This window comes from Falco punctatus (genome assembly GCF_963210335.1).
Source record: "Falco punctatus genome assembly, chromosome: 2".
Lineage (NCBI taxonomy): Eukaryota > Metazoa > Chordata > Aves > Falconiformes > Falconidae > Falco > Falco punctatus.
Window position 1 is genome coordinate 45,771,311 of NC_137581.1, and position 26,107 is coordinate 45,797,417.

The following is a 26,107-nucleotide window of genomic DNA, read 5'->3' on the forward strand; positions in this document are numbered from 1 at the left end:
TTGGCACCAAATGCCATGTAATCTAAAACCTTTTCAAAATTCTACTCGTTACAGCAAAGGTAGCAGCCATTAATCTAAAAGAATTGAAAATAAAACATCAAGGAATGAAAAAATTATTTATTCTGCTCTGGGACTGCAGACACTGAGAAGCTTTAATCATATGGCTATTGCACCATGGGACTATGGGGCAGGGTTACAGTTGTTTCAGTGGCCTAATTTTATATTTGTGGGGATTTTCTATTATTTGGGATAACTGCAACACTGATGACATACCATGCTGTCAGTCACCATTTGTTATTTTGAACACATTTTAACTCTGCTTGGAGACCTTTTTTTAAATTTTTGTAATTTTTTTTTTTTTTTTTAGCTGTGGCAACAGCTTATACAGTAAGAAATAATTTTAAAATTTTCCTCAGAAACCAGTTATTTCTTCATTTCCCCAAGAAATGCTGGAACTTCAATATCCTAAATGTTTTGAAGGACACTTTCTAACACAGGAATGAAGAGGATGTTAGACCTGGGGCATAAGTAAGTGATTAGTAGTTTATATTAGCTCCAGATTAGTTAGCAATTTATAAAATTGAAACTCCACTCCCCTCTAGCTGCTGGAAGGGAAAAGGAGCTTGCTGCTTTTTTTCAAATTTCAGGAGACTTCTTTAATTAAAAAAAGGCTCTCGCTTTTTATAGTCTGTCCCTACTCTGAAGTTTTCTTCAGTTACAGCTTCACTGCTATCCTGAGTTTATAAGCAACTCATCTGACCTACATTGCAGGTCTTCCTTTGCCATTATTTTATACAGGCATTTGATGGCTAACATTGTGCCTAGCCATCACAGCACTTTCCAAACTATCAAGCTGCAGCAAGGTCTTTTACCATCACTACCATCATACTCTTCATACAGTCCCTCTGCTGCCTTCTCCCAGACTCTCTTCATCCAGGACACACTCTCTCTCTTCTCTCTGCTTCTTACTCTCTCTTCTTCCTCGGCTGCTCTCTCTCCATTGCCTCTCAACCACTTAACAGAACGACAGCTGCACCTTATCTACATCGGCCAACCCTCTGCCCCTGAAGCCAACCCACAGCTGTATATTATCAATGTTAATTAACCCAGCTTCATTCCTCTACACCTAGCATTCTCTGTTTCTCGGCTGTTTTATTGTAGCTGGGTCTCTGCTTACTGTGCCTTACCTTAGCTATTTGTACATACTAGCTATGCTATTTGCTGTAACAGAATGCCCTAGCAGGAAGAGCCTTTATTTTCTGACACATTTCTGCTGATCTTTGCTTTGTGCAAATCAGCATTGCTGTGGATAGGTAACCCCAGCTGCCTGTTGGCTCTTTTTACTTTTAACTCCTTTTCCATGGCTTTGTGGGAGCCTTGGGAAGAAATAGTGCATTGACAAAAACAACACTCGTAATTTAAATGTAATGGTCTTTGCTGGTTTCTTTATTTCAAACTAAAAAGAAGTCTTTGATCAAGGTCATGGTTTTCATTTAATGTATTATTAAGTTTTATGAAAAAGATAGGTTCAACTATTTCTGTGTGAAAGTGCTTCCGTTTCACAGATGTTGGAAGTTCCCAACTTCAGGATCCCAAGTAAAGATCTATTTCATTTTTGTTTCTTAAGAAGAATATTGTTATTATTCTTCAACATTTCTGGGCATGACAACAACACAGGAAAGGTTCTTTTTTGAATTCTTGTGCAGTGTATTAGCATCATGTAAGGATTATGCATCCTTACATGCCTTTCACTTTCCATATACCTTCTGTTTCCTGGCTTTGGTATCTCTGGGAAAGCTCATATTCCAGGGAATGGAGAAATAATCTTTGGCTGTAATTTCTTCTGTAAAAACAAACTAATCTGGTCTTTCTGATAGGTGGGGTAAAATATTTTTTGCTCTTCTTGACATGTCTTTACATATCCCATAAGGTTCATTAGATGTTCATTACTCAACAGTATGTTTATTTCCAAATTCACCTAAGGCTTTTTAATATGCTAGGTATAAATTGTGTTTACTGCCTTCTGGTCATTAATGTACAGATTACTCTCCAACAAGTGACAGAAACATATTCCTATGACATTGTCTCCTTATGGACTAGACTGTTTGAGTGCATACATAATGTTCTTCTCCTGGCATTCGCACAAGATGATGTTGCTCAACCTAAAGCTTCCTGCCATAAGCTGGAAAAATTCAAGTATGATGTTATTCTGTTTCCTGAGCCACTTAAGCTGCACCACAGAAATATACCCTCTTCAGTTTACCTGTCACAAGGAGTACCTTTCCTGGATAATACTTGGTCAATGGCCTCTACGTGATGCTTTCCAGTGGCTTATGTGTTTGTACCCTTGCAAAGAGCTAAGATAGAATGATAGTACTGTTCCATGCTGGAAAGCCAGCAACCAGCATCTGCTTTTTATCCACACTTACTCTTCTCTGTGCCATTCAGGATGAGAAAGGTGGTTTTGCCAGAGTGTTGCTCCTAGGTCTCCTTCAGATGCATTAATCTCTTGCACCAGTTGCTCCACAGCTTTGTGAAGAATTCTGTTTAGTCTTGTTTACTACTGAAAAAGGTATTCCTGAGTCTCAGGAACTACATGCCATCATGTAACGTTTCAAGGGCAGAACATGACAGAATCTGAGTGATTCCAATAAAAACTTCAGCTCTGTCAGATCTCTCTCACAGCATCCCTGGGTCTTTCATTTATTTTGGCCTAGACATTCCCTCGGAGTTTTAGTTTCCCTAGGGCTGTCCAAATTTTCTTAGAAGCCAATAGATTCCTGATTAAGAGGATCTGACTTATGTTTAGTCCAATATTTGCCTCTCAACATTTGCTTTGGCAGTGTTACAGTCTGACTTGCCATGGCATTATCATGTCGTGTGGTCTTTTCATAAACCATACAATAAATTCAAATTTCATCTTCAGTAAGGGCAATTTTGTTCAGCAATTTTCACAGAATCACAGAAGGGTCAGGGTTGAAAGAGACCTCTAGAGATCATCTAGTCTGACCCCCTTGCTAAAGCAGGGTCACCTACAGCAGGTTATACAGGATCATGCCCAGGCAGCTTTTGAATGTCTCCAGAGAAGGAGACTGCACAGCCTCTCTGGGCAGCCTGTTCCAGTGCTCTGTCACCATCAAGGCAAGGAAGTTCTTCCTCATATTCAGAAGGAACTTCTTGTGTTGCAGTTTGTGCCCATGGCCCCTTGTCCTGTCACTGGGCACCACTGAAAAGAGCCTGGCCCCATCCTCTTGGAAGTCTTAGCCCTTAAGGTATTTGGAGATATTGATAGGATCTCCTCTCAGTCTTTTCTCCTCCAGGCTAAACAGGCCCAGCTATCTTGGCCTTTCCTCATAAGGGAGATGCTTCAGTCCTCTCATCTTTGTAGCCCTCTGATGGATCCTCTCCAACAGGTCCCTGTCTCTCTGGAACTGGGGAGCCCAGAGCTGGACACAGCACTCCAGATGGGGACTCACCAGGGCAGAGCAGAGGGGGAGGATCACCTCCCTCGACCTGCTGGACACTCTCCTTCTAATGCACCCCAGGATCTCATTGGCCTTCTGGGCCACCAGGGCACACTGCTGGCTCATGGGCAACTTGCTGTCCACCAGAACTCCCAAGTCCTTCTCCACAGAGCTGCCTTCCAGCAGGTCAGCCCCAGGCCTGTCCTGGTGCAGGACCCCAGACTTACCTCTATTGAACTTAATCAGTTCCTCTCCACCCAGCTCTCCAGCATGTCCAGGTCTCGCTGAATGGCAGTTCAGCCTTCTGGTGTACCAGCCACTCCCCCCAGTTTTGTATCATCAGCAAACTGGCCGAGGGTGCCTCTGTCCCTTCATCCAGGTCACTAATGAATAAGCTGAACGGTACTGGATCCAGAACTGACCCCTGCAGAACACCACTAGCCACAGGCCTCCAGCTAGACTCTGCAGCACTGGTCAAAACCCTCTGACCTCTGACCTTCAGCCAGATCTCAATCCATCTCACCTTTTATGCAATTTTCAGCTTTTGATACAAAACTTTAGCATTCCTAAAAGTTTTCTTGACATTTACAGGGCTGCTGGTCTACTCAGTAGGGTGTAATAATTCATTTTCTTTGCTGACTTGCCAGTAATCTCATGATTTCCCCATCAGCATCTGCACATCAACACTGAAACATACCTTTATGGTCTGTTAAAATTCCTAACAGGGCCCAAAATGATTACAGTCTTTCCTCTCTCAGTTTTGTTTTGCAGTCAAATATGCGATGCCAAGCAATGAATAGAAGAGCCACTATGTTTTCCAGAAATTTTTTATTGTGCATTCCTCAGCAACTTATGTTTGCCTGTTGGCACCATCATAGTTGCATAGCACATCCCTCGTGACTGCGTTTCTCAGGTCAAACACCACTCTTACCTCCTCGCACATCCACATGGCACCACTGGATACTCCTTCCTGCTTGGCACATACATGCCTGACTCAGCTTTGTTTGCTTCTTAATTACATTTTCTTCCTTGCTGTGAGTCTTACTAGCTCCCTGTCCATATGCTTCATATACCACATGCTGGATTATAATGTAATGGGCCTACTTCTTTCTATAAGAAAACTACTCTTTTCAGAGATGCTGCAGGCACAGGGAGCACTCCAGACAAATACAGTACAGCGTGTCTTCTTAGTGCCTCCTCCAAAGTCTTCTGTAACTTGTGTTCTTCCCAAGCTCTTTGCAAACTGCTCCTGCCTTTTTCCTGCCTATACCTTCAATGAGTAACAGCATAATGACAATGGATTTTTCTTGGCAGTAATAATTCTGAACTGGTGATGCTAAGTGATTTCTCACTGTATGTGACTAGAAATAGATTATTTTTCCCCCACACACATAATTTTGAGAGTGGAGACATTATTGCTTTTCACTGAGATTCTCACAAGCTATTTGGCTTGGGCTATGTGGCTAACTGTTTAATCAGTGGATTAATCTGAACAAGGAGAGAAAGCTTCTAGCTCTCATGTGAGAGCTTTTCTTAAAGGAATTACTATCTTTACATCCATTTTACAAGCAGGATGCAAGAGAAGAGCCGCAAACAGAACAGATTTCATCTGTTTGATCAACAAGGAACATGGGTAAGATTTGTGTTGCTCACATTAGATTTTGCAGTACCTGCTCTGCCACAGAAGCAGGAACTGTGTCACCTCACTGTTCAGTGGAAGTACTATGGTAAAAATCCACGTTTTGAGAGCTGCACTGCAGCCATCTGCCCCCCAGATAAAAACATTTATTTAAGTGTGGTGGTTTTGTTCAAAGAACAGTGTCCACTTTTGATCAGCAACAGGGACTTCTGTCTGAGTTCAGCATTTGAACCTATCTTGGCAATCAGCTTTGAGATTACAAATGTTTTTCCATGTAAATCAGAGCTAGACTGTGGTGGTTTTTTCCTGACATTTTCCTCATTTGCTCCCATTTTTAAAAACCACTGATATTTAGACAGACTGCACGTCAGCCAGAGCTGTGTGCCATGGACAGAAATGATGACAGGAAAGAAATAGATTGGTCCCAAGGCACTGAGTCAAAATTAAAAGCCACTTTATTTAATAAAAAACATACAGATGACAAATAAAATCATCAAAGTATTAAAATGAGAACTAGAAAGGGTAATAAAAAAGCAAATACAAAACTGTACATGAAACTGATAATCCCATCCTTTCCAAGCATACCTACAAGTCTCACGCATATCCAGGTCCTCACAGTCCTGGTAAGACTTGCTCAAATATTGCTGGAAATTCCTACCTTCTCTCTGTGGCTCCATTTCTAGCCTCAGATGATGGTTTCTCTACTGGTAGGTATCCTTAGTTGTGGCTCAACTTCTTGCTATGCAGCTTCCCTAGTTAAAAACAGATGCAATTTATCAGCCGAGCAGCTTCACCTCAACAGTAGGTACAGCTGATAAGCAGAACAAGCAGACCCTGATGCTCCTAGTGCAGCCCTGAGCTGTATAGCCACCCACTTCATCCAGCTCTGCTCTGCAGGAGGGCTGCCCTCCCTTGCATGCCTTTAGACCTTTAAGTATGCAGGGTGGATGTAATACCGCTATGACTGGGAAAGCTATACATTTGCATGGCAATGGAGGAGCTATATGTTCTCATGGCGCATACTTCTCATACAAGCCCACCATCCCTCAGCAGCCAGGTCTTTGCAGACAAGCACAGAGCCTCAGAAAAAGCACAGCTCGACCAGTGCTATCCCAAGCACCGACAGCAGCACTGAGTGCTGTAGTTGTCTGAAACACCATCACGCAAAGACAGGTTGTGGGATGTCAGTCAATAGTTAAAAACCCCTCTCCATAGTGAAATGGGACAGAAAGAGGAAAACAGGGAGCAGAAGTTATGAAAAGGTTAATGCAGTTTCTCTGGTTTCTATCTCAGATAGCCTCATAGCAGGACTAATAATAAAGGAAGTCATAGCTACGTTAATCATGAAAAACTAAAATTTATCAAAACTTCTAGGTAAACGTGTACATAGAAAAACAAAATTCATGTGCCTTTCTCAGCTCAGACTCCTGAGGACCTACTTTATAGACACACTTTACCACAAAGACTCTGTGGCAGTTCAGTAATACATACACCACTGAAGTCAGATGACAACACAAATGGCTGGCAAAGGGCTTAATTCAATTTCTGACAAAACTGATGGAAGCAACACAATGCCTAATCCTCACACACACACACTACCCCATTGTTTTTTTCTTCTGTATCCTTCCCTGGCAGATTCTTTGCTTCTGTCTTTTACAGGGATGCAATCTGCTTCTTTTTAGGTTTTTTCTTTCCTCTGCTCACTTCCACATTTCATACCCTCTTTTTTTTTTTTCTCCCTTACTATTTCTCTCCCTTTTCCTACCTGATGCGTTTACATACACACACACAACCAGACATTCAAGAGTCCTTTTGACATTTCCTTTTCTTCACTCTCATCCCTTGTTTTTCCTACCGGATGACCAAGCCAAAAATGCCACAAGAACAGCTTGTTCTTGTAAAATGTAAATACCACAAAAGCAGCCACAGTCATCGTATTTTCACCAAGAAAGACTCAGAAGAAGGGTTTTTTTTCCACTAACCACAGAGATTTCTGCTCCCTTAAAATTCACAGTGCTTTCCCTCTTGCTCCTCTGTTATTTAAAGTAGGACAGCTGCTCCTTGGCTGGCTGAAGGCAAGTTTCAGGAGTACGATTCCCAGATGCATAGGGCCATGGCACAAGTGCAGGTCTGCACTCTGTTTTATCACCAAATGAGGACAAAAAACAGTGATCCATCAAAAGTTCACCTAATCACACTAAGTATCTCACAAGCATGGAACAAGACAGCACCTTTCGCAAAGCATTTATAATCTGAATTAATCCGAGTAGAAGACAAGGCACACAATGGATACGGATAGAAAGGGGCTGTCAAAGGGAGCAGTGAGAAACTATTTGTCATTTTGATGGGACCCAGGTTTGACACATCTGCACTATAAACAGCATTAGAGAGACTGGACGTTAAACTCCCTGACAAAATGACTTTTTCTGAGATAGTTCCTATTTTTTATAGAACGCACAGAAACATTAACAAAGAAGAAAATCATCCATTTAATTCTTTCCTTGGGAGATTAGGTTCTTCTTCTACCTCTTCACCCAGGGACGTCCTTTAATTTCTGATGGCAAAACCTGCAGACCTTGTACCCGTGGGACACAGATGAGCAAAATGTAGTTGAGTGCATGTATGTCTTCAAGATTTGTCTTTAATATGAGAGAGATATTTGTTGATGCCTTTCTCTTTTAGAGTACACTTTTTTAGTCATATTTTCAAATCTGTTGCCCACATCCTACATTTGGGCAACTATATTCCAGTTCTGACATGTAGGTGAACAGATATACATGTTTGGCACCTCTGTTTATAGCACAAAATCTACAGTTTAGGTTACCTCTCAAATAGATCTAGCTGTCCAGTCCTCCAAACAAACATGCAATGAGACAACCGAAACCAGGACACAACCTCATGATCTGGCACAGCCCTCTGAAAGTAGCATCCCATTAAAACATGGAAATCTAGTTTGTGAAATGCACTCCTTCGTGTTGTCTGGGAGCACAATAGACTTTATACTGGGTCCATTACGATAAGCTTTCAAACTTAAATATTTGTCGTTAGGAAGTCATGAAATTTTCCTCAGAATTGTTCCCAGACTGGAGTGACTCCATTTGCATGTCCAGACACACGTCAAGTCAGAATCATACAATTAGGGAACAATTTACGTTGCAAGGGACCACTGGGGGCCACCAGGTCTATATCCCATGGAAAGCAGAGCCCACTTTGAAGTTAGAGCCTAAAAGCTGATGTGCAAGTAGTACAGGAAGCTACAAGACAGAGACTGTTGTGGAAAAGTATCACTGCTGCTGGATATAACCAGAAGGAGGTTGAACAGCAATGGATGGCAAAGGCAGCAAAGAGTTAGAGGCAAAAGTGCGCGGAGATGGCAGCATACTCATTTTCCTACAAACCAGATGTTTGTCCTCTCCAGCACCAGAAGTGAAGCTGCCTGAAAGCACTTCTGATGTCAACACTTCTCTAATTTTGCCAGAAAACACTGGTAGGCTGTAATATCAGGCAGAAGAGGAAGGAGGAAGAAGCGGAAGTACTGAAAAGAGACTTATTCCCTGAATTTCCATTTCAGTCGATGAGGACTAAGAAGCATGGTAAACACCACATGCATTGGAGCTTTATCTGCCACTCACACGTCAGTTGCTAAGGGGTATTGGAGGCTTTTGGGGTTGTCTGTGGTTTGATTCCATCATTCTGGGATGGAAGGAGGTGATGCAACCCTGGCACCCAGGGTAGAAAAAAGCAGGAGGATGGGCATTTGCGAAGTCACACTGAACAGGCCTTGGCATCCAGTCCTAGAGGCTTATATATTCCAGAAACATCCTGACCCTGGAGCCAAGTACACTTGGGGTTTAATTCTGTAATCTCACTCATAGATGTTAAATCTGGCCACTGCGCTGCCAGTGACTCTCAGAACTTGCCTCTGCTCTTTCCCAAGCCCAAAGTCACAGACAAAAGGAAAGAGAAGACCTACCCATCGTACCAGGACCTTCATCTCCTCCTGCCTAGCTGTAAGATGAGCACTGAGCAAGGAGGGGAAGGAGGCATCTTTCTCTCTGGCGGTAGCCCTGAATGACTTCTCCAGGAGGTAAGAACTTGCAGAAGGCAGTCATGCTGGGATGTCCGTTCCCACTCCCTGAAGGTTAGACCTTCTGTCACATCAAGACTACCTCCAGCAGGAGCCAAAACAACATTACATGTAGTGAAATAATTGATGCTCAGCATAAAGCAGAGTGCTGCTGTGCCAGGAGAGCTCTAATCAGACCATTCTGCTACTGGCTTTGGAATTAATCATTCAGTTGACTGGAAAGGACTAAATTAAAAGGTGCTTTTTACAGCTCTTTCTAAAAGCTGCTCATGTAGGAAACAGCATGATACTAGGGAGGAAGGAGACCAAGCTGTGGGAAGGAAGAGTGTGAATCAGGCAGCAGAAAATCATTCTACGCATGTGGCTGAAAAAAAAATATCTAGCTGCTGAGGGAAGTATTCTGTAAATTCTTGTTTTTAAAGAGAAGACATTTTTTCTAAATTAGAACATGGTCTTCATATTATTACCAAGCATGCATCTCATAAAAAAAAAAAAGTTTTGAGTTTCAAAGTATTTCTTCAGGAGAGATCAAAATGCTCCAGGAAGAAAGGGGAGTAGATAAAACAGTTCAGAGAAGCCTCTGAACCTCAGTTCCAGTTATGTTTTGTGTCAGCAAATAATTTGCTTAAACTGCAGACTGTCACAAACAGAGAGCAAGTAAATGATTTATACTGTATGTAAAACTTGAAAAGCATCACTCAAGTCCTCTGTTTTCTATTAATGTAAATACATAAATTTCACAGGTGGCTTCTGTCTGAAGAATCTATGGCATCCTTTACTCTGTGTGTTCTGCAAGTGAAGAATACAGGATACTAGTTATGAAGCACAGTAACAACATAAAAATGGGAAATGGTGCAAGGGCAATAAAGGAAATGTAATGTTTTCAGAGTGAACTCAGGCTGTCATAACACCGCAGTTCGGGTTACAGAGAGATATGCATCTTAAGCAAGAACAAAAAGCTTCTTCATAATTCTGTGCATGAACTTAATCACAAAATGTGAGAGAAAAAGACTGAATAAATGGAACTTTTCAAACTTAAGGGGAAAAAACCTTCAAAAGCTATTTATTAAACCTTGCAGAAGCGATATTTGGAAATATTTCTTCTTGTCATGGTTGGCTTTTTTTTTTTGTGTCCTAGCTACCAAAATTTCCATACTTGGGTATCTCCTACCATAACGTCCCAGATGAGGGTGGTTTTTAAATCATATACAAAAAGAAGTTGTTATTATTAATCACAAGCTGACTGATATTTACCAACAAAAATGAGTTCGTTCTTCAGTTCTCTTGGCTACTTTCTTTGGACACGCTTCAGGGAACAGCTGGCTGCAAGCTGAGCTGCCAAGTCATTTTGGTCATGTCTGAATTTTGGATTTCACCTCTTACTCTTTCCCTCTAACTGCTTCTATTTCAGTCCTGGGAAAGTGGAATGAAACAAGAGCTTGAAACTGTACTTTCAGTACTCCACTTTTTAGCCATCTGTGAAACATTTCCTCTTTTAAGTTCCTGTATCGGCCCTCTCACTCCAGGTCACAATATTATTGAAGACTTAACTTTATCTACAGAGATATACCCTTACTGTTATCCACCTGGGAACTCAAAGGAGAGCTTAAAACTTATGGCTTCCTCAATTTCTGGATCTACATTTGACCCAAGAACTGGGTATTCCCACCCACAACGGCATGGCAGGAGGGCAGAGCAGCACGGATGCCGAGGTGTCATGCTGCCGGGTGGGGCTGGCCCTTAATGGCACTTAAACTCTTTGCTCAACAGTGTGGTCAGGAGAGAAGGGACACCCTTGTCAACTCCAGAGGTTTCCAGCTGCGACTCTGAAAATGGCTATATAGCTTCAAGCAGCAATTACACCCAAGCGCAAGGACGCAGCATGTCTACACGCAGAAGAAAGGAAAGGCTGGGCACTATCTCTGCTCTCTGCTTGGAGCCTCGTTCTTTGTTTCTTGAACCTAGCATAAGGTCTTTCGCCATGAGAGATGAGTTAGTTATATGCAACCACCAGTTGCATGCAAAAAGGAGCCAACATTGGCTCTTGCTGCTTGTAATCTCCTTTCTAAAATGGAAATGCTTGGATTAAAGTGTGTTCCATGGTGCTTTGATGCCTACAAATCCATGTCTATGTAGAAACGTTTATTTGGCAAATGGAAAAAACAAACAAACAAACAAAAACAAAAAAAAACCCAAAAAACAAACCAGGTAAAAAATGTCCTTTTCTGAGTTTTTGACAAAGTCATGCAAAAGCTTTTTCCAGCTCAACATCAAGTCAGGAGTAAAAGATAAAACAGGTTCAGAGGAGGGGAAAAGAAAAGATTAGATAACTGATATTCAGCTTCCCATTTTTCTCCACAGTCACAAAGCAAGAGCAAGCTTAATTTTTCTGAAAGACAGGAAAAGATGTAAGGTAGTTTGGCAGGTCAAGAATTAATGGTTTTGACAGTGTGGTTTGACACACTAGAAGATACCTTGGAGTTTTCTGACACAGTGGTAGTTTTCTGTGTGTGATAGATATATTCATGGTTAAATACACACACACTGTATGTATGGATATAACAGCATAAAATTCTAATACCGGGTACATAAATAATCGTGTGTGATTGCACTGAAGAAGAAGAAGAAAATAGAGGTCACATAACGTAGATAACTATTGTCTATCTGCATACATGCTGAGAAAAAATCATGCCACATACCAGGGCACTTTACCTTCCACTTACTAGGAACCTTGTGGTGGTTTCATTTGCTCATCGTATTCTTATGTACCCAGATTTTAACTTCACTCATGCGCTTTCAGTTTGGCTGGAGAACACCACAGAAGTGAGAGCAAAGCAAAGTGAAAAGGGGGTGAAGCTGACACTACGTAAAGCTGTCTGACAAATCTCCCAGAATACTGCAAACATACCAAGCGCCCGAGGCATCCCCATCCCCACGGAGTCACATGTGCTACAGTATCAACTGCTCTGAATTCAGCCCCATGTACGTAAGAATCACTACACGTTCTTCCATATCAGCACAGCTTTTCAGTGTTGGAAAACACAACAGCATTCAGTTGTGATTGTAAGAAGCCTACATAACTGAACTTCACTTTTGTGACTTCCAACAAAGTTGGAAACTTTGCCTTTGAAAGAGCTAATTTTTAACTCATTCTAAGAAATTACTATAAAAATGGAAAGGAGAATTCATGCCTTTTCCTCTTTAATGTTGCAGAACAGACAGTAGATATGGAAAGTAGGGACCAGAGTTTATTCTTCCTTCTCTAGTCTTTGGATTACTCCTGATTCCCTTATACTGGGGAAATCCTCAGCTGATGCTGCTAGTGCTTTCACTGGGCGCCGGGTGAGAAGTAAGACTGTAGCACAGCAACCATCAGTAATCCTGGCCTTTACCTGGAGGGGCAAGTGAAAACTGCTCCACTGTCCTTTACAACACAAAGACATGCAAGAAGAAAAAGCTGCATGCACTCAGCTCAAAAGAGAGGAGACAAAACAGGAATGCTGTGTTTCCACAAACAGAGACACGCTGTTAGCATTCAGAGAGGGCTACGGGGCTTTGTAAAAGTGTTCTAGCTTCCTTGCTAAGGAGAACACGTTATGCATCTTCCATAAAAGTGTATAAATCTGTTTCAGCCACTCTTCTTTTCTGGGAGCTTTCCAGATCTCAGTGTGTCCACTGAGAGTAATGACAATGTAAATGACTTTGTACAAAAAGAGCTAAAGTTTGTTTCAGTTAGTTTGCACTGTTTTGTGTATGCAGTCTTACAGTTCTCTGACTGAAATCTTTCACTCTTTAGCAGGAGGGGGAAACTTGGCTGAGGCCAAAAATGCAAGAAAAGAACCCAGTTGATGAACCAGTGAATTCACTTGTGAATAAAATGTAATTTGATTTATTAGGTTTCATTCTCATAGAAGACAAAGAGATAGGAATCAAATCACTTTTGATTTGATTGGTGTGCGCTGTGAGTACCAGGCTAAATGCAATGATTTTTCAGAGCTAAATTTTTGGTATGAAAATGTGATGCAGGCAAGTTTAGCACCAGCTGTGCATATAAAAAGTGTAGAGTGAACAACGATTTGACTACTACATTTCCCTAATAATGAAAACAATCATAATATTAGCACTGAAATCACTGGCTTCTTCTTTTTCCTTTTCAGTTTTGTGTTTTATTTAAAAGTAGATTCAATAATGCTCAACCTACTTCAGCAAAGCAGGTTGGGGTAGAGAGAGGCTCAGCTTACAAACTAAGTCAGTGAAGAGTATTCTTGGTCCAGATGACAACACACGAGACACATCTAAATGCAGTCCTGCTACTCAGATGGAAGCCTTGGAGTGTGCTTTAACCACCCAGCAAGGGCACTGTAGTCATGGCAACACGAAACTTAGTGCAGGATACAAAATCTGCCCCAGACCTTGGGTGAATGCCAGGGTGGAATTTTACCCATGCTTAATTTTATCCTGCTACGTCCAGATCCTAAACCAGATTACACCTGCCTCGGTTCTGTGCAGGTTTTTGACTGCCACATGCATCCATTTCTTATGATGTATGTCCAGTTCTCAAAGGGAAAAGAAAGATGTGCAGCTGCTGTGATGCTCCCTGCATGTGTGCAGGGAGCCCTTGCTTTGCAGGATGCTCAGCAGTATCTTGTCACCCAATTGTCACTGCTCCAGCATGGTAGGTATAAGTGAGGGTGCTTCACAGGCTGTCAGCAAGCATACAAATTTCTTCATGAGCTGCAAGTGGCCTGTGCAGCCTGCATCATGTTTGCCTTTTTCCAAAAATTCTGTCATGGATTAATGGAGCCACTTACTTGAAGGACTAAAGAAACAGTGAAAAATATATGGAGTTTAAAACAAGCAACTTTTGTGAGGGAATCCTGGCAACTTGTCTGTGTAGAGAAAAAAGAAAATTTCCTTTTGAGCAACAAACCAACACATAACCTTCTAGTAGTACCTGCTATGGTGTAACCACTAAGATGCATTTTTTCAGATACACTTGTCAAGTGTAGGAGTCAGGCAGAAATGTTTCAAGAATATCTTTCCTAACACCACTGAAAACAGAATTTGTCACCTTGCAGCAAGCACAGAGTAACACTGTCATATTTCAAATTGCTCAGTGAGGCTAGCACTTGGGGTTTCCTTTGGGGTCAGAGCTGAGACCTCAGTTCCCCTGGGTGTCAGACCATGAAATAGTATCTGTCCTAGGCTCATAGAGCTGTTTCAAGCAGAAATACCTAACACTGTTTCTTTAATATCACCCTTGCCCACAGTCTAGCTGATGCTCATGTGCCTATTGGCCCACTGGCAGTTGCCAGTGGCTTGTGGAGAATTTGTATAACAAATATTGAAGCATAAGATGTACATAAAGTAAAAAAAAAAAAAAAAAAAAAATCTTTCAAAGATTTTTAAGAGGTCTCCAGGAGGAGAGGGACCATGAAAAGTTGCGTTATTCAGCTGAACAGGAAAATTAAAACTCAAGTACCCAGCCCACTGTGCGCCAAGCCTGAAATGCCAAGAGAGCTCATTCAGACATATTAAAAAAATGCATGACTGATATTTCATTCTATTTGAATAGTAGAGCAGCAGAGAATAAAAAGCCAGTATTTGTGCTTTTGTCAGAGACTCAGGAGGAGCCCAACACTGCTTTTTCATTATGCTGATTTTATTCCATCTGAATACAGAATAGACTTTGCACAGGTTTGCAAGAATTTTTTTTTGCTGTGTTAAATGCAATGTGTCCTGGGAATTTTGCATAAGCCTGTATTAAAGAGATTCAGAAGAAAAAGAAAAATAATGCCTCACCCTTCTTCCTGCCCTCCCACTAATGGCCACACTTCTGGTATTCCTAGGATAACGCAAATGTATAATATACTTTCATAGAAAAATGACAATTGGTAAAAAACTTTGCAAAAAACTCCATAGTCATTTCTTTGCTGGCAGCAACACATTCATCTATAGCAGTGATGGTGGAAGTGTTTTCAGATCGCATGGGGATTTCTGGATGGGAAGTAATGTTTATTCAAAGTGCAAGTAATTATATACAACAGCAATATAAAATTGGATTACATTTTTTCCAAGTGTAATCAAAGCCAAAAGAAGTACCCTTGAAGGATTTAGGAGCTGCTAAGATTGTAGTGGGAATTAGATTTGTTCTTCAACCTTTTGTTCCACAGATTATCCGAAGGGTAACAGAGCTCACCAGACAATTTTGAGCTTCTGTGAAAATGATTGCCATCTCCTTTCTATGCTGCCTTGCTAAATACTGTAAAGAGAAGCTTAATGATTTAATATACTGAACTTGTCAAGCTGTATCAGAAACACAGAGAAGACCAGCTGTAAAAATCTTCATTAAAGATAGGGAAGAGAAATTACTGCCTGTAACACGGCTTTGGTGCTCATTGCTCAATTAGAGAATAAAGGTGTACTTAAAAACCACATCAAGCCAGAAAATTATAAGGCATGTATTTCTCTTTTGCTGTTCAAGGGGCTTACCTGGGGAGGAGAGGCTAAATCCATGCCTGAAAAAGGAAGCAGTATAACATGAATGTCTTGAAGAGACCATTCCTGCTGATGCAAAAGATTTCCATCTTTCATGCATGATCAACCCAACAAAAATGTTTGACAGTCACGTTCCACAAATTAATGCGTAGTCTGGTGTACACTGGACAAGGCAGAGGCAAAACAGTTGAGATTCTCAAAAGCTTTTTCACTAAGCATGTCAAGTTATCCCAGATCTGATTTGATGTAAAACATAAGGATTTAGTTACAGTTTTAGTCTGGAAGATAGATATCCTAATATCTGCAAATTTGCATGTTATATCATTGATTATATAGCACCATTCACATGAAAAATGTACTTATTACAAACATCCTTTGGTAACCATCATTAAATAATTGCAACCATCAAAGCCCACAAGACCTCTTGTGTCAAAAATGTAAGTTTTTAAAACTGGAATTGCTTTCAAAAATAGTATATCTTCAGGGAAAATATTAGGAAGCATCTATGCAAAAGCTCCTCTGGCCCTACTGAAAAAGAAGAAGCATGTCTGTCTGATGAGTTCTGACAGATGCTCTAGGTTTATAGAAGTTCCTCTTTTTATTAGTCCAGGAAGCAAACAAAAACTTTCACAGTATTATGTTTGGCCCAACACTGCAGCTGAAAAAAATAATGATAATAAGTACACAATTTCTCATTTAGATTTCCAAACTTTTTGCTATTACAAGATTTTCACGTAGCTTTTTTTTTTCCCAATCTATCATCCATTAGTAACAAGATCTGAAACTAAGAAATACGGATTCTATGTGGGCTCCAGGGATATGAGGGTATGATACAGCAGCATTTAGGTAAAGAAGATTCTCCAGAGTTTCTTCAGTTTACCAGGTTCCAAGGGTAATCTGCTCTCCCTGTTGAATTATTCTGTGCTGTTGACTGGTTAAATTAATTTATTTATATACTAATATTTATGTAGCTGACTTTGTTGTTACCAGGTGTCAGCTGTTAGCTTCTGCAGAGACCCTTATGTTAAACTCATACGAATTTGGGCAGCGGTCAAACTTTGTGGCACTGTGCGTACTTTCCCCTAAACCCTGGGTTTCCCCCAAAACTTGCTTCAGAGGTACACTATGCTCTTTGGCATTTCACAGTAGACATGACATCCAGCATCCAATTGATGGATACTGCAACGGACGCACAGCATGCAATTGATTTCTCAGATGTCCCAGCAGTGCTGTTGGGGCTTTTCACATCCACTGAGAAACTGCTGATGGGAACTCTCATCTAGGGGGAAATGATGGAGTTTAATGCATGTGGGAGCTTGGCCACAGCACTAGGAGACTGAGCAGGACAGCTGGCCAACTTTTTATTGTGGAGCAGGTGTCCAATTGATGCTGCAGTGAATGACAAAGGTGTACAGAATGGAGACTGAAAAATCTTGTTTATTTTAGATACAGAGCAGAAGGCCAGGTCAGATCTTGTTTGATCACTGGTGATTCAGTCTTGCTAAGCAAGAAAGTGTTCAGAAATAGGCAATGGAACATTTCACATGACACATCGGCCACTGGGATCCAAAGCACATGAGGTGTCATGAAAAACAGGGAGATGCCGCTGACCTGTAGTGCTGTGAAATGAGTTGTGCTCCTATTTGATGTATGTCACTTTTACCAACTTCTGCAACAGACTAGACAAGCCTCCCTGATCCTCTGAGGCAGAGCACTCTGGATCAGGACAGAGTTCACTGCAAAAGGGCTACTGCTTCTGCCTGCACCGGTTCTGGGGAATAAACAAGCCATCATTAATCTGTCACTATTTATAAGCAATATATTCAGAGAAAACATATTAAAAGGAGAAGACAATTTTGAACACATCAGTTTAACATCAGAAAAGGCAGAACAGTTTGTCAGAAGACATGCTTAGAGAAGCAGTAAATTTAGGTAAGAATCAAATACAAATCTACAAAGGGGACTTAAAAGTTCTGAGTCTTTTTGTGGACATAGCAGAGAAATGCCTGAAGGGACAGCAAGGAATTATTATAAAAGCAAAGATGAAGATAAAAAATCCTATAACTAATATCAACAGTTAATTTATAAGTGGTACTTGAAACATGAGAAAGTCTGAGAGCATAAAAGATGGCAATTGATGCTGTTATGACAGCAAATGGCTGGTCAGCTTAAGGAAGCTACCGGCACTGTCACAAACTGAAGAACCATAACAGTAGAAAGCTCCAGCATCGATCAACGATGTAAGAGGATGATGATGATTACAGAACTGCTACATATCATGACCACAAGCCACAGCTGAAAGTGAGGGGTTGCACCGGTGCTGTTGCCTGGTGAAAGCACAGAACCTCTCTGCCTCAAAGTGCCTTGGCTGCACTGAAAGCAGAACCAGATGTAATGTCTCTTTGTAAGATGCCGTATTTTCTTTGCCCACTGTAGTCATTCAGGTCTGCTGGTCAACATGTAGAGAGGACCCCTTCCAGTGAGCATGAGAGCCTACCTCAGCTGCAGCTGAGCAGAAGGACAATCCCTGCTGGATCTTACGCAAGCTGCAGGGGCTCCTGAAGTACTGAATAAACTTTTGCATACCTATTTTCATAAATCCTACGAGTTACAACCGGATTTATAAAAGTAGTACAGTCCTAAAGAGAATTCTGAGAATGCCTTTACACTACCATTCAAGAAAAGCACCATACTAAATCACCACCGATTTTTCATCTTCTTCTAACAAAAAAATTCTAGTCTTACAAGCTGTTCCATGAAATACTGACTTTCAACAGGTTATTTTACTTTCAAAGCAGCTAAGAGTAATCCTGTGGCTTGTTGTGCCTTCTTTGGTCATTGCTTTCAGTTGTGAAAATAGATTGGTGGTTTTCCATAGAAATGTTTCACTTTAAAAAAAAATCAAATAACAGAATTAAATTAATAATAGTAACATCTGAAATAACAGCTAATAGCATTTCTGCAAGAAAGATCTCAACAAAATAGAGCTACACTTTTCACGTGGATTCTGCAGAAAACACTAGCTAATAAGCAAAATTGTCTAATGATGAGTTCTGTGCTTCAGGATTTAAGATATTTATAAAGGACATTTAATACACCAAATACAACCAAATCTTTACAAAAATAAAAACAATAGGAATGGTATAGTTCAGGAATTTTTGAGGGTAAGGAAATTCTATGGTATTGAATGTGTCTTTACATTATTTAAAATATCTCATAAAATATTTTAAAATTAAAATAGTTTTACATGACCTCTAAAACTTCCCACATTTCTTACAGATGGAGGCACCGATATAAATACATGGGCAATGCAATCTCACATGCTTTAATGTGGTCCCTGGCCTGCCTTCCTAGCAGCAACACAGACATAGCTAGAAGAGATTTAAGACTGCAGACATGCCCCACATAGCATAAAGACTAAAATTCTATCATAGATACAACTTTGTGGTTAGAAAAAATCAAATAAACTTGTGTTCCTCTAGGATGGAGGGGGAAGTGAAGGCTTCTGGAAGGCAGTCTCAGTTGCTATTTTCCAAAACAGCCATGTCTTTAATACAGTAACTTTTCTAAAGGAGCACAAAGCGTCTTTGGTTCTAAAATACAAAAATAATGCCAGAAAATAGACCCTAAAACTACTGTGTACATCATAAATCACGATAATCCCAAATCACAAAGGTAAGTGTTCTGCTTTTCTCCTTTTACTCCCATGCCTTTCTGAAGTATTTTGATAAAAATTGACAGACATGTTGTCTGCTGACTTTACAACAGACAAAAAGAATTGACTGAGTGCTAAACCTATCCTGAATTGCACTTAATGCAACCAAATTTGATTTTTTTTTCTGCTTTTGCTTTGCTAGATTTCATTGATAAAGCTTTACACAGTAGAACCCAAAATGTAATCTGAAAGTCAAATGAATATAATTATGAAGTATATCTATAGATCATTCAACTATAGAATTGCATAATAACTTTTTAAAAGTTTAGATCAAGAAATACATTTCCAAAATTATCTAATGGCTTTCTGTTATAAAATCTCTATTTACCCTTGAACTTACCAAACATTTTATCATACCACATGCACGTTACTAAGTCCCAAGATGCTCTTTAGTGAGACTGACTTGCTAAATTGAGTCAATTTTGTTTAGACCAAAGGGAAGTGCTCTGCACCATCTAAGCCAGAGCTTCCATCTTAGGGAAGATGGTGACATTGTGCACCATTCTGTACTAATTATGTGCAAGCCAAGTTGCATCAAATTGCAGTTGCAATCCCAGACTACTGCAATGTGAGTCTTGGAAATCCTTAATGGAAAAATTCACTCATCAAGGAAACAAATAGCTATTATGTAAGTATGAAATAACAGTACTAACAGCGACTACTCATCTCTTCTCAGAAGGGGTGCAAGTCAAATGTAAAAACATTTAGCTGCAAAGCAAAGAACTCATATACAGCATGACAAAACATTTCCCAGCAGCTCATCAGCTCTGGTTCTTTAGCTGATGGTAAACATATGGAGGAAACTAAACTTCAAGATAAATTAAGCCTGAAGATTGAAAAGCTATGAGGGATAATGTGTATTTAAATAAAAACATTTCCAAGAGCTTGAAGTATAACTTGGATGACATTTCCTGTCACTGCGGTGGATTTCTAAGTCAAAAGCCTCCCTTGAAAACCCTCCTGCCTAGACTGCCCTGCCTGAAGTGCCCCCATTTTTAGGGTATCCTGGTGAGTGCCCCAGGATACTACCATGGATTCTCTTGGTCACCCAGTGTAGGCTTAGAAACTCTTTCCATAACTGTACCTGGGGATGCTTTCTTGTACTGTGTACATCCAACTAACCCACTGAATCAGCATGGGACAGGGAAACCCATGGGATGCAGAGGACTGTTAACTTTAACCACTACACCTGGGTCTGGCAGGTGATGCAAGGTAAACCAGAGCTCCCCCCACAGACTCAGACAGCTGCCCCAAAACTTTGAGAAAATGCACACTGTCAGGAGCTGTGGTCTCCCCACAAGTAGCTTGGATCCAAGTGTCACCTCTAAAGTGGGAACTTCTATGGATGCCTTTCTCCTATCCACCTTGTAGCATCCTCTACACCGGCACAACAGCGAAGGGGGAGTGCAAGGTGGCCCAGTTCCCCTCCATGGACTTCAATTGTGACACTATGGCCTTTTTTTTATGCAATGAGCTGGGAGACAGGACACATGTCACCATGGTCACAGGCTTTATCCCAGTGAGAGCCAAGGTCCTGAAAAGGTTTCCCACACAAAGCACAGACAAGCTGTGGACAAAAAATAGGATCCCATAACTCTCCTAGAGAAAGCATGGAGATTGGTATTGGCACCTAAACTGACAACCACAAAAGAACCTGAACAATTTCCTTACCAAGGGTGACTCACCATCAAATGGGACAGTCCTGTCATGTCCAGAGATAAGGACCGAGTGAGACAAACAACATGAACAAAAGCCTTTTTAGTCCACTGAATGCAAAGCATCCTGTAGCTTTGGGCCCTAAACTAAGCAAAACCTTACCCATGAAGGCTATTTTCCAAGTTATTCTTCAGGTCTAAAGAAAAGGTTGACTTCCTTGCCACATCTCTTCATGGAAAATTACAAAATACACAGATACTGCTGCAGAGCATTAGATCTGTTCCTGCTTTCCTTTCTATGTCCCTGCGAAAGGATATGGGTGCTTGGTCCTGCACACCCCTCTGGGCATAGCTGCCTGCTTCAGCTGGCATTGGAGGAGGTCTTGGGAGTCACTCATTTTAGCAAAGCAGAATGGGTTTGAGAGGGACTTGGTAGAGACATCACATCAACCATCAAGAGCCTCTCTGAGGGCCAGCACAGGTGGGAAGAAGAGATACATCCACCTTATTCCTCTTCTAAGACAATTGTCGTTCCTTTTAATCACTGCAATCTGGCAGGCTGCAATACTCTCCTAAGATTATCACAGCCACTTTGAACCAGAAACACCACACGAAGGTCATAATGAAATCTGCAAGGGCATCTGATGGGTCCCAGGGATGAGCATTTTACAGCGTGGATGTGGTCGGGTTACTGAAGTGCTGGGTCGCCCCAACGGTGTCCCACTTGGTCTGCAGTCTCAAGAGTCACTGTCTGGAGAAATTAGCTTGTCAGGATGGAGGCAGCCCTGCACGAGACAGGTGAAATCTCCATTTCCCTGTTTTCTCGTTCTCTGTTCATGTTTGTGTCTACCACTGTTTTATCTTTTTTAACTCCAGTACCCATAAAGAAGAACTCCATTGCAGTCAACTGGAATATAATATTTTAAAGAAGGTGCCAGCAAAGAATCAGGACTAGAGGTCCAAAGTCTGCATTACTTGCTACTCTTGGTGTTGACTCATTCTTTAATCCCTCAGCATGAGGCTTTAAATACATCAGGAACCTCAAAAGCCAAACTAATGAATTATTATTTTAATACAACTTAACCAAAATTCCATTGATTGTTCTAAAGAATGCAAAAGAAATTCATATAAAAAGCCAGGTTTTACCAAAACACAAACACCTCTAACCAGTTGAATTTCTACAGCGTCTTTGCTTTTAATTAGATTCTGTGCTATTTGTTTGCCTGCATTTCAGGCATCACTGGGCTATAGCTAGTGAATGAAAAATTAAGCTGCCTTCTCTAATACTCAAACCTCTTCCCCAAATGAATGGTTCGGAAGTGATGGAACATGTACTGACTTCAAAATAATATAAAAATTACTTCAGTCATGAGGGTGCATCCATTTCATAGGGCCTGTATTTCTATCCCAAGCCAAGTACAACCTGAAGAGCTCATTATATTCCAAATTCAGACATACATGCAGGCATAAGCCCCAGCTTTCTAATCAGCCTTATGAAGAACTTGTGTTAGCAACAGAGCATGTTAAGCATTCTTCACAAATAATGACAGTTGAGATTAAAACCTGGGCTATCTATTTCTTTGCTTTTTTTTTTTCCTTGCTTAATCTTATCAGTTCAGTTTCATATTAAAAGTTAGTGGTGAAGGAACTTTACTTATCTAGAGCTGCATTCTCTCTTAAGTTGGGGTTTTGTTTCTTTTTTCTTTCATGAGACTTCTGCTATTATAGCTATATATTATATTGTGAAGCTGGGATATTTTTCTTCTCATTGAAGTCTCCCTTATTTAATTTATCGAACACTGCTAAATCATCTGAACTGAAAATGATCTGTAAATTAGTTTTGCAGGACAGTATTGGCCTTTAGAAAAACCAAATTGCTGTAGGTTACAATATTTTTCAAGAGAGCATTACATAATGCATTTAATGCAGTCTTCAACTTAAACCTTTATTTAAATTTTATCAATTGAATACAATGTCATACTGCAAATATAGGGCACACTTTATTTCAGGAAGCACATATAAACTTGTTTGGTTGGGTTTTTTTAAAGACCTGTCTAATACAAGTTTTTGGTTTTCTAGTTATAACAATTCTTATGGTTATAACCAAACAGACAATTCTTTTCTTAAACAAGGAAGTAAATACCTACATATCACAGATACTCATATATTTTCATACTCTCATTTTAACACACGTATGCGCCAAAAGAACTCACATCTCATTTACACTGGATTTATTCCAGACAAAATAGTGCATGTCTTCTTGCTTTGTTTTGTTAACTCTCCAGTGTTTGGGGCTTAATCATATCCCCTTTTCATTTCAAATATTTTCACATTACAGCCCCTAAAGACAGACTGAGAGCTGGGATCTCATAACATAAGCATCAAACGTGTGTGAACTGACTTCTATGTTTCAAAATCACAGAGCTAGAAAGGATTACAGGTAGTCATTAGGCCATGCCTGGCCCTACACTTAAATCAAGTATATCTCAGTTTTCTTGACACACATTGGTCTAAACTGCTCTGCGATGCCTCCATTTTAGGGATACAACCTCACCAGTATTCCACCAATTCTTTCCTATCCTTATAAATAAGCACGTTTTCTCAGTTACTAATTGGAATCTTCTATAATTTTGTTATTCCTTTTCCTATTCACTCTGAAAATAAGGGACAAATTACTTCTTTGCAACAACTTCAAATCATCTTCTTTGCAACACTCTTTCACATATCTGACCACCGTCTTCATAGCCCTCCTCTCTTAGTGCTTAAATAAATTCTTCAACCTCTCAATGCAGGTCATATTTTGTATATTTGTGATCACTCTTTTAATCCTTTTAATCCTTTTCTCCAAACTTGTCAGTTGCTTTTATTTAAATGCAGTGCCCCAAACTTGGATACTGTTCTGTAACCATGATAACAAACAGAGGAAAAGTAGTATTTTATTTCTTACATACTATATTCCCTAAATATACAAAAATTACTTTTGCTTTTTTCCATTTGTGTCTTCTGCTCACCTTGTGATCCAATGCAACCTCCATCTCCTTTTCTGAAGTACTGCTATTTAACTAGACATTCCTTTCCCATATATGCCTATCTGATTACTCATGCCCAAGAATAATACATTACACTTGTTCCTGTTCAATTTCATCTTACTATTTTCAAGCTACTTAGTCAATTCTTCAAGGTCAATTTGAATTCTCTGTTCTTTTCATGCCACCCAGCTCCATGTTACCTGAAAACTGAATGGGCATATTCTTCAGATCATTAAGGAAAAAACTGAACACAGGCTGAGAAATGTCTCTGGGGAGCCATATTAGACACATGCTTTCCTCCTTGTTGCAAACGGTTGATCATTATTTCACGGCTTGTGAAACCTACCCAACCCTTCTGTATCCACACTGTGTCAGTGCTTTATAGAACCATAGCATAGCATGGTTTGTGTTGAAAGAAGATTTTCCAGCCAAACTCCCAAACATAGATCATATTTTCCCAATTTCTTATAAAGGACAATACAGAAAGCCCCACTGAAGTCAAGACAATTGGCATTTATGTTCTCAAATCCTGTTGTCCTGCTGTAGGAGAAATCACACAGATTTGATAATTTTGTATTGGCTGCTACTCACATCGTTGTTGTCTTCCAATGCTAATAAATACTTTGTTTAGTCAGTTGTTCAAACATTTTCTGAGAGCAGAAATTAAGCTAGTGGCTGAATTATACCCCAATCTTCCTTTCTCCTTATTCAAAGACAGACACTGACATTCCCTTCATGGACCTTTCAAGTCATTTCCTGTCTATCACATGCTTTCAAGTACAACAGTACTATCTAATAATTCATCATAAAATTATTTCATGTATTAATTAGGAAACTCCTAATCCCTTGCTGACTTGAAAAACTCTAATGTCTAAATGGTTCCTTTACTATTCAGTTTTGAAGACTTTACTTTTATCACCGCTATGAATTACAATACCCCTCAATTGCAATTGATCATTCTTTTAAGGACTGAGGCAGAAACATTCTTACAAAATTTGTCCTTCTGAGCATCACTCAGCAATAGTTTTTCCTCTCCACTGAACAGACAACCAATTCACCCTATCCTTTCCCTTCCGTTACAATTGCATTTCTAAATTGATTGATATCTCTTGGCAGATGCATCTTGTTTCGAGCTTTGTTTTTTAAAAATTTTGTTCCTACATGTTCATGTTATATTTATCACTCGTCCTCAGTAGCCTGACCTAGTTTCTGCTTCCAGCTTGATTCTTTCTTGTCTCTAAGGTTCATGCACAGTTCATGCTTTAATCAAGCTGATCTCTTACTGCATTTTCTGTTTTCTTCACAGTAGGATAGTATATAGTTGTGGATGGATACTATGTTATTGTGTGTATTATTTCTATGATGCTAACCTTTTAAGAGCGTTTTCCTTTACATGAGATCTTGTTTACCCAGTCTCTAAATTTACTGAAAGCTACCTTCTATCACTCAGCTGCTATTCCTCCTTCTTGTCCTGAATGATCACGAATCTTTCTTCTAAAGGCCATTCTTAAATGGACCTTCCAGCCTCAAATTCTCATCCATTCTTCACAATTGTCAACGAATATAAAAGAATGTCTCCTTTGCTTTCTTTACCTCTGGAATCAGAAACGTTTTTCTTGATGCAATTCAAAGGTTTCCTGAGCAATCTGCTAATATTTATTTCCCAGCAGATATTCCTCATTATCCCCAGTTACTTTTGTGCCAAATATAAAAGTCCTTGTGACATACTGTGTAATATTTTCCCCCCTCAGTTCTTTTCTGTTTCTGCTACAAACCTTGGGGGGGGGGGGGGGGGGGGGGGGGGGGGAAGATGGAATTTCAAGCTGTATCTTGCATTCAAAGACTGAGTTTTGGGAAAATTTATATCTAGCACATGTTTTGCTTGATAGGCGTACAAAGGTCAGCTTCAAAATAGCTTCAGTCATTGACAACACAACCCAAAGCACGTGAGGTCTTGCAAGTAAGGGCATCTCATATGCTATTGATATAGCATATGGCATTAGGACTGAATATGTCAGTG

General features: G+C 40.2%; 2 long non-coding RNA genes across 2 annotated transcripts in view; one reads left to right on the plus strand and one right to left on the minus strand.

Moving 5' to 3' along the window:
* The first annotated feature begins 964 nt into the window (after positions 1-964).
* Positions 965-25,871, plus strand: LOC308058534. Its single transcript, XR_013925865.1, has 2 exons — positions 965-9,190; positions 9,934-25,871. It is a non-coding gene; the product is annotated as an uncharacterized lncRNA (long non-coding RNA).
* Positions 4,848-26,107, minus strand: part of LOC308058532 — a 34,739-nt gene continuing 13,479 nt past the window's right edge. The window contains exon 2 of the long non-coding RNA XR_013925863.1: positions 4,848-15,708. This is a non-coding gene — a long non-coding RNA (uncharacterized lncRNA). The remainder of the gene's footprint in view (positions 15,709-26,107) is intronic.